General features: G+C 33.5%; 2 long non-coding RNA genes across 2 annotated transcripts; both read left to right on the forward strand.

Moving 5' to 3' along the window:
• The first annotated feature begins 1,830 nt into the window (after nucleotides 1-1,830).
• LOC132188811 (uncharacterized) lies at nucleotides 1,831-7,284 on the forward strand. Its single transcript, XR_009440917.1, has 4 exons — nucleotides 1,831-1,903; nucleotides 6,488-6,767; nucleotides 6,971-7,046; nucleotides 7,162-7,284. It is a non-coding gene; the product is annotated as an uncharacterized LOC132188811 (long non-coding RNA).
• A 302-nt stretch (nucleotides 7,285-7,586) lies between these two features.
• Nucleotides 7,587-8,121, forward strand: LOC132188812 (uncharacterized). The gene is made up of 3 exons (XR_009440918.1): nucleotides 7,587-7,680; nucleotides 7,776-7,877; nucleotides 7,992-8,121. It is a non-coding gene; the product is annotated as an uncharacterized LOC132188812 (long non-coding RNA).
• Nucleotides 8,122-8,641: the final 520 nt, after the last annotated feature.

Here is an 8,641-nt window from a genome sequence, read left to right on the forward strand (position 1 = left end):
TTTATGACGATGATCTATTACTAGATGTAATAGTACGTATATGCGACGGGAGATGCAACCGTACATACATGTATTATTATGGCTGAATGTATATTTATTTGTGAAACGATTTTCAAAACTGAGAACAAGAAGTGAAACTATTTATGGTTGTGGATTTTACTTGCTGGGTCCCTTTTGGGCTCATTCAGTTTTATTTCTTGTTTTCAGGTAGAAAGGATGCTGGAATAGGAGGCCAGAATGGGGGCGGGAATAATTATTAATTTTCAAAGTCTTTTCATATTAGTTATTGTAATAATATGATGTTCCGCACTAAAGTTTAATCTTTCCTAATGTCGCTTGTAATAAAATTCTCTTGAAGAATGTTTTATACATTGATCGTATTCTTTAAAATCAAGTACTTTGATAGACCTTATAGATCTTTGCAAAAGTTTTTGGTGTAAAAGAAGGAAAGTGGCAAACTCAGCCTTAACGGGCTGGGGATGTTACAGTTATACTTGAACTTGTGCGAAGTAGAATGCTGTGACAGCCTTTGGGTTAAAAAATTGGCAAATGAGAAGGCCAAATTACTTTGATTTCTTATGCTTTTTGTAAACACAATTTGCCTTTATTATTATTATTATTATTATTATTATTATTTTATCTAAACCATGCAATAAATGGCAATAAATGGCCTTCAATTGCAACTAGCGGCTGACCTTGACCTATCCTAAATATTACTTATCCAATTATCTCTCTCTCTCTCAACATTAATCTTCAATTGCAAAAGTGTTGCAAGCTCTTAAATTCGGAACATGCATTTTGCTAGACAGGGTGTTGAGATCTGATAGGTGCTTATTTTTCTCTTCTTATTATTTCTTGTTGTTTTTTCTTTCTTCCTTTGTTTTCTTTTCGTTTTCACTGTTTACATGTCTGTGGTAGGATTGACGTTTAATGCTTCTTCCTTTTTTTTTTTTGTTTAACGAGAATCATGTTGCTACTGCACGTGGAAGTACTAACAAAAAAAAAAAAGAAAAAAGAACAAGATGATACTTGAAATTGTTTGACTGTTTTTCTTTTAGCATTCTTTGTAAGTGGATTGTCTTACCGCTATATATTGAATGAATATGAGCGGGTACTGGAATTAATGAGGAGCCAGTAAGTGACAATATATACATTTTTGGGGCATTAGATCTTATAACAACAAATCAAATCTCTTGCATTGTGATTAATTTTCAATTTAAATTTGTGTTTCTTTTGTTTCTTTATCAAAAAATTAGGTCTTGGCATTCTTCATTATCAATTTTCATAAATTCTACATGTCAAATTGTTTTTCTAATTATTATGGTTAGGAGTTTCTTGTAATTTATGTTTAGTTCACCTGTTTGGGCAGTCATTGACATTATCTAACAAAAACAAAAACTTGATTTATTAGTGGAAATCAAATGTTTGTATAACAATTTCCAAGCAAGAAAATCGTACCTGTTAATTCTAAACATATTTCAATTTTTGTTGCAGTAGGCATAGATCATGTCAGGGTCCATCCTAAATTTCTACATTCAAATGCGACCAGCCATAAATGGGCTCTGGGAGGTAGGTAGTCGATATGTTTTTCTCTCTTTTTTTTTTTTTGGTTTTTGTTCTTTTTTCCCTCCAAAATAACTGTGTTATTTATAAAAGAAAATATTATTGACTATGGTTCTTAATTGCACAGCTTTTGCGGAGCTTCTAGACAACTCTTTTTTTGGATGAGGTACACCTAGACTCTTCTTTGCTTCCAAAAGTTAAGAATCATTACATGCATTAATTTTCATCTTTTCATTTTTTTTCTCGTCTTTTAATTTGTAAGTCTGTAATGAAGCTACATATGTTTATGTAGATGTTCTTGAAAACATGAAAGATGGTACTAAAATGTTGCAAGTTGATGGTAGGTAACTTTATTGTTTTGCCTTCTATTCAATTATTGTTTTCTGAAAATTTCTTTATTTATTGTCCTTGTCTTATTATTATGATTTTCAGATTGAAAAACACTATGCCGACTCTAAAAAACTTGTTTATCACAATTTATGCAGAATTAATACTATGAAACAATAAATAATTCAATCACCCAAAATATATAAAGCAATAAAGAGACAGACACAGATATTTTGGTTATAAAGATGAAACCTTTTAGAAACCGATCTAAAAGTAAAACCTCTCCGGGGCAACCAAACCCAGGAAATCATTATCAAAAGATTATCCAGAGATTACAAACACTAGGAACACTTACAACCCTTTGCAAGACCTTGGCTTTGTAAGATTGACAAGCTTACAACTCGTCTCCTTGCTCACAATCTTCTTCAACGTGATTCTCCTTTACCAGACCCTTCTGATATACTTCTCAACTATAGATTTATCAAAGGAATAACTAAAACTCTAAGAGATTCAATTTAACGCTCACCACATATGATCTCTCTTAGCACAGCCTCCGACGAACTCTCTGGTGGCAAAAATTCATGTCTCTCTCTTCTATAATGATGTATATATCAATACATCAAACCCTAGACCTGGGCCCACTAAAAACACGTTTTTGGGCATAATAGGTACGGGGTGTCCGGACAGGTTAATGGGCTGTTTGGACACGGCCTTGCGAAGCAAAAATAGGGTTTTTGGAAATGCGGTCAGGACACAGGGAAAGCCTGTCCAATAGCATTCTGGAAATGTTGTCCAACCTTGATCAACAACTCCGATCAATGGGCGTTTGTGGTCCGATTGAGCTAAAAGTTTGCAGGGACATTCATAACACATGAATCTACATTATGAACGGTGGAGATTGGATTCCGAGCATTCTAAATCAGTGTTTGAGCTCGTAAACAGTAGCCTCTGCATTTTGGAACTGAATTAAGCCAAGATAAGAACTAACAAACTCCCCTTTGGCAATTCGGTGACAAAACCAAAATGCCGAGCCAACCATCATCTCTCCATATTTACTCCCCTTTTTTGTCACAGAATGACAAAAGGTCTTCATTTTTCTTGAAACACTTCACAAAATACATCAAGGCATATGTGGAACAAGAATACATAAATAAAACTTGTGATAAAAAAAAATGACGTAGAATGCAAGATCATAAAGAAACATCAGCAGAACTCCCCCTCAATGTATGACTCAATTATCAACAAGAAACTGGAAAAGCAAAATATGTTTCTCCCCCTCAAAATTCAAATGAACACACATGATATACACATCAATGACTCATGTATTGCACAATGAATATCCCAAACATGCTCAAAATATGCAAAATATACATGAGACTAGAGGTGGCAAGAAACTCATATTGCTTAACCCAAGCAAAGACAAATGTTTCATTCAACCCATGCTTGTGTGGCGTGTGTGTGTAAGCCATCCAAAGAGAAAATTTTTCAACTTACAAAATGAGGAGAAAGTTTCATCATCATGAGGTTTTGACAAGTATATCAAATCAAAAGTCAAACCTTATCATACTAGGGCCTAGCCACTCTCATCCTATACATTTCTCTTTGTAAAACATTTTGCACAAGCTTGACATAGTGAAATAAATTCCTTTTGGAATATGATCTTTTGATTTTATTTGTTTCACTATTTTGTTTATTTTTCTCTTCGAGAAAGTGTCCTTAAACTTTTGGTGCTTATCATAAAAGAGAAAGCGGGAATTTTTAAGCCCTAGGTTCAACTAGCATATGGTCAATTTGAAAAATATGACTAGTCAAAAACCTCAGATGGTTACCTAACAGACCTCACAAAGAAAGTGGAACAAAACCTCAATTTAAGCTTAAATGTGCAGAAGAGATAAAGTATAGGCAAAACGTACCACATAAGCTCAGGCTTTAGGTAACAACAAGAACAAGTCCATAGAGCAAATTTTCATCTCATGCATATTAAGAACATTCCAAGACACAAGGAATTAAATCCATGAAAGAAACATGAGAAATTAATGGACTATCTAGGTGCATAAAACAAAAGAAAGAAAAGAAAACAATCAAAGTAACATATTTTTGTCTTTTTGAAAATTTTCACAAAAGAAATGCACACAAATGAAAACAAATGCAAAACAAACAAAAATGTAATGCAAAAAAAAAAAAAAAAAACAACATGCTTGAGTTGAGATTACAACAGGCAATACATGAATGTCCTTTAGCATTAAAACTTTCATCACATCTTATAGGTCTCACTACAAATAATGATTTGGTTTAATAACTATTTCTATGTCTTCACAAGACATTACACATTCATGAACACTTGATTAGCAAGTAGACAAAAATCTTGGTGGTCCGCACACAACATCTCATCTATAAGCCTTTCAAAGATCATAACATATGAATTTCTTGAAAAATCCTTTATGAAGATGCCTCATAACAAGAATCTCAAAACAACTATGTTTACACTCTTCATACAAAAAGTGTAACAACAAAATCAATGCAATGCATAAACAAGAAAGCAAAAAAAAAAAAAAAAATGCAAAGCAAAGAAAAATAACATGCTCTATGATATTCAAAAAAAGGTAAAACACTCAATCCTAGGCTTGTTAATGACTCACCTAACTCTGGGTGAGATCACTACCACTCTCCCTCAATGGGTGAATGTTATAACCCTTCCTAACCCATTCTTGAGCAATCTTAGGACCAGATTTATGACGTACATAGGGTCTCAATTTAAAACAATTTGGTTGAATATGACCAACTTTGCCACAATGATGACAGGTAGGAACAAACCTTTGAGAATGTTGTCATTTATGAGGAAGGATATATTTAGACTTTGATCTAGGCAAACCCGACTCTATATCATATTTTTCTTTCTTAGGAGAGGCCGAGTTGTTCCAAAGTCTTTGGGATTTAAACTGAAAACAGTTTGGTCTGATGTGACCAATAATCCCACAATGGTGGCATGTCGGAACAAACTTAGCTTGAGTTTGTTTCTTAGAAGAAGTCTTCAATTTGAGCTTCACACAATTATTCAAACAAGAGTTTTTGCCCTTATTCAAATAGACTGTATTAGCCTTAACTTCTTTAACATTCACAGGCTAAACAAACAAGGTATTTCTTTCAAATTTAGAAGCATGCGAAGTAGAGCAAACACAATTATCAACAATCATACTATGCTTATTATTAACATAGAAAAAAACTTTTCAGATTATCACTAGAGAATTTTTGTGAGAGTTCTTTCAAATCATTCTCAAGTGATATATTCTTTTTAACAAGCACAGACATACCAGAATTTAAAGAAATAATCAAGGCATGTGATTTAGACAATTCATTCACCAAAGATTCTTTTTCCTGTTCTACAGTTTTAAAATTCTTACAAATCTTTTTGTATCTGTAGGACAGTTGACTATACTCATTAGAGAGGATCTTGTACAAGTCATCAAGATCATCAAAACCAAAAGAGTCAATGACAAGGGACTGAGATGTATTCATAGTTAAAAAAAAGAGTCAAGGATCTCACTCAGGAATTTAAGCCAAACAGAGTGAACCTGCTCTGATACCAATTGAAAAACGCTATGCCGACTCCAAAAAACTTGTTTATCATAATTTATGCGGAATTAATACTATGAAGCAATAAACAATTCAATCACCCAAAATATATAAAGAAATAAAGAGGCAGACACAAATATTTTGGTTATGAAGAGGAAACCTTTTAGAAACCGATCTAAGAGTAAAACCTCTCCAGGGCAGCCAAACCAGGAAATCACTATCAAAAGATTATCCAGAGATTACAGACACTAGGAACACTTACAACCCTTTGCAAGACCTTGACTCTATAAGATCGACAAGCCTACAACTCGTCTCCTTGCTCACAATCTTTTTCAACGTGATTCTCCTTTACCGAGCCCTTCCGATATACTTCTCAACTATAGATTTATCAAAGGAATAACTAAAACTCTAAGAGATTCAATTTAACACTCACCACATACGATCTCTCTTAGCACAGCCTCCAACGAACTCTCTGGGGGCGAAAATTCGTGCATCTCTCTTCTATAATGATGTATATATATCAGTACATCAAACCCTAGATCTGAGCCCACTAAAAACACTTTTTTGGGCATAATACGTACGAGGTGTTTGGACAGGTTAATGGGCTGTCCGGACATGGCCTTGCAGAGCAAAAATAGGGTTTCTGGAAATGCGGTCCGGACATGGGGAAGGGCTATCTGGACAGGGCATGCAATGGGTGAAACAACATTCTGGAAATGCTGTCCAGCCTTGATCAATAGCTCCGATCGATGGACGTTTATGGTCCGATTGAGCTAAAATTTTGCAGAGACGTTCATAACACATGAATCTACATTATGAACGGTAGAGAATGGAATTTGAGCATTCTATATCAGTGTTTGAGGCCATGAACAGTAATCTCTGCATTTTTGAACTGAATTAAGCCAACACAAGAATTAACACGGATATTGAAATTTTTTTTAAAAGATCAATTTAGCTCCTCGAAGGCTTTTTTGTCTCTATTTCTTTCATTAAATATCTATTGCTTTCTACTTTTGTGCTGCAGATAGTGGTGGTAGAATGACTCCTGATAAGATGCAGCAGTGCATGTCCCTTGGCTATTCTGTAAAAAGCAACATGGCGAACACCATTGGTCAATGTGAGCTCCTAAATTACTTAATGGGTAAATAATTGGATGTGCAGAAGACTTGACATGCATTAATCTTTTTCTTCTTGTTTTTTCCCCCCAATTTTCTCCCATATGGAAATGAGTTCAAGACAAGTACAATGAGGCTAGGAGCAAATGTTCTTGTGTTTTCACGTTGCCAAGGGAATGATGGACAAAGGTAGGTTCTTTTTTTGCTTGCAATTAATTTTTGTTTATGGCTTGCTTCTTTTGATCTTTCTATTATGGTGATTATATATATGGCAAATTGCTGAACAAGAGATCAATTTCTTTCTATTTATTTACTTTCTATGGGTTGGCTCAATTTGTTTGCATGTCATCTTCAAGAATCAAGACTAATTTAACTGTATTTATTTGTTTAAGGTTCACACAAAGCATCAGAATGATATCCTAAACATTTCTAAGGGGTATTGGAAAGGAAGATGTTGTGGTTTCCATGGTAAGACCACTTGTAATGATTCTTGCATGTATATATATACTTAAATTTTCATCCAACTGTTGGACCATTCTTTATCACTATTTTTTTTTTGTTTAATTTATTTTGGAATGACAAGATTGACTTTGAAAAAAGAGGACAAGAGTGGAAGAAGATGACACGATCTTCTCTGCATGACTGGGATAGAAATTTAGCAACCATATTGCAGTGGTCACCTTATGCAAATGAAGAAGATCTTCTTAAGCAGGCAAGTCTTCTTTTGGTTTTTTCAATTTAGAAAGGGCTTATAATAATCTCATACCATTGTCACAATGCTAGATTCTTCAAGCTGTGTGTATGCACACCCATGTGCGTCCATTTCCAAATAAAGCTAAAAAGGGACTTTTAATTATTTTGGCCCCTTGAAATATAAGTAGCACTACTCTGTTTCAAAACTTATATGGATCACGTACACCATTCCTATAATTTTTTTTTTTTAATATATATATTTAATGACATTTCTCATTTTATCACTACTTATCATTCTTTGCTCTATGTAGTTCAATTCCCTAAATGATCATGGAACACGAATAATTATATACAACATTTGGGAGAATGATGAAGGAATCTGGAACTTGATTTTGACACCGATAAACATGTAAGTTTGAATCACTCTTTTTCATTTGTTGATTTTACTTGGTGGTTCAAGCAGTTTCTAATAAGGCTAAATATTTATAATGTTCAATGTGATAGGACATTCAACTTAGAGGAGTCAACTGAGATGAGAAGAGCATACAAATGGCACAGCAATATCCCAACGCTAGACACTCCTTAGCTTATCAACACTCACTAAGGGTATGTGTAAATTTCTTTTTTTTTTTTTTTTTTGTTTGCACTTGAGTTAAATTTAAATTTAATACATGACTGCTATATATGGTTATTGACATTTTTGTATTTCATCTTTGACAGAGTTACACATCAATTCTCTATCTGAGACTTCCAGCGAACTTCTAGGAAAGATGTTCAACATCATAACATAGACATTAAATTTATGGTATCATATTTCAGGTTTTTTTCTTTTATTATTATTATTTTTGCATCATATCTACTCACTTTTGTAATGTTATTCTATTAGTTTACTTGTGTAAGAATTTGAATGTGCACTTGTTTAAGGACTAGATATTAAATTTATGTTATTAATACTTTTTATAGTTGATATTTAGATTTTAATGTTAAATATCACGTAATGAATTATATATATTATTATTGAACACAGGGAATCAAGCATGTGCAAGCCATCCCACTAGTAATACATATAGTCGTTGTGCATACATACAAATCTTTGTTGAGAATGCGTACACATGAATATGTTGATTGCTATAAAAGTTGTAAAAAAAAATAATAACAATAAAAGGATAATCATTTCATGAATAACATGGGAATTAAACAACTAGAGATGGAGGGACAGGAATATCCATTGTCCCTTCCAACCTCAAGATTACATTTTTAATGGAAGGACGCAACGCTGGATCTTCTTGAATGCACCATAACCCCACTTTTACCATTCTTTCTAGAGTCACAAATTCCACGTTTTCACCTTCAACAAGCTAGAATAAATA

Source organism: Corylus avellana, chromosome ca7 (genome assembly GCF_901000735.1).
Source record: "Corylus avellana chromosome ca7, CavTom2PMs-1.0".
In the NCBI taxonomy this organism is placed as follows: domain Eukaryota; kingdom Viridiplantae; phylum Streptophyta; class Magnoliopsida; order Fagales; family Betulaceae; genus Corylus; species Corylus avellana.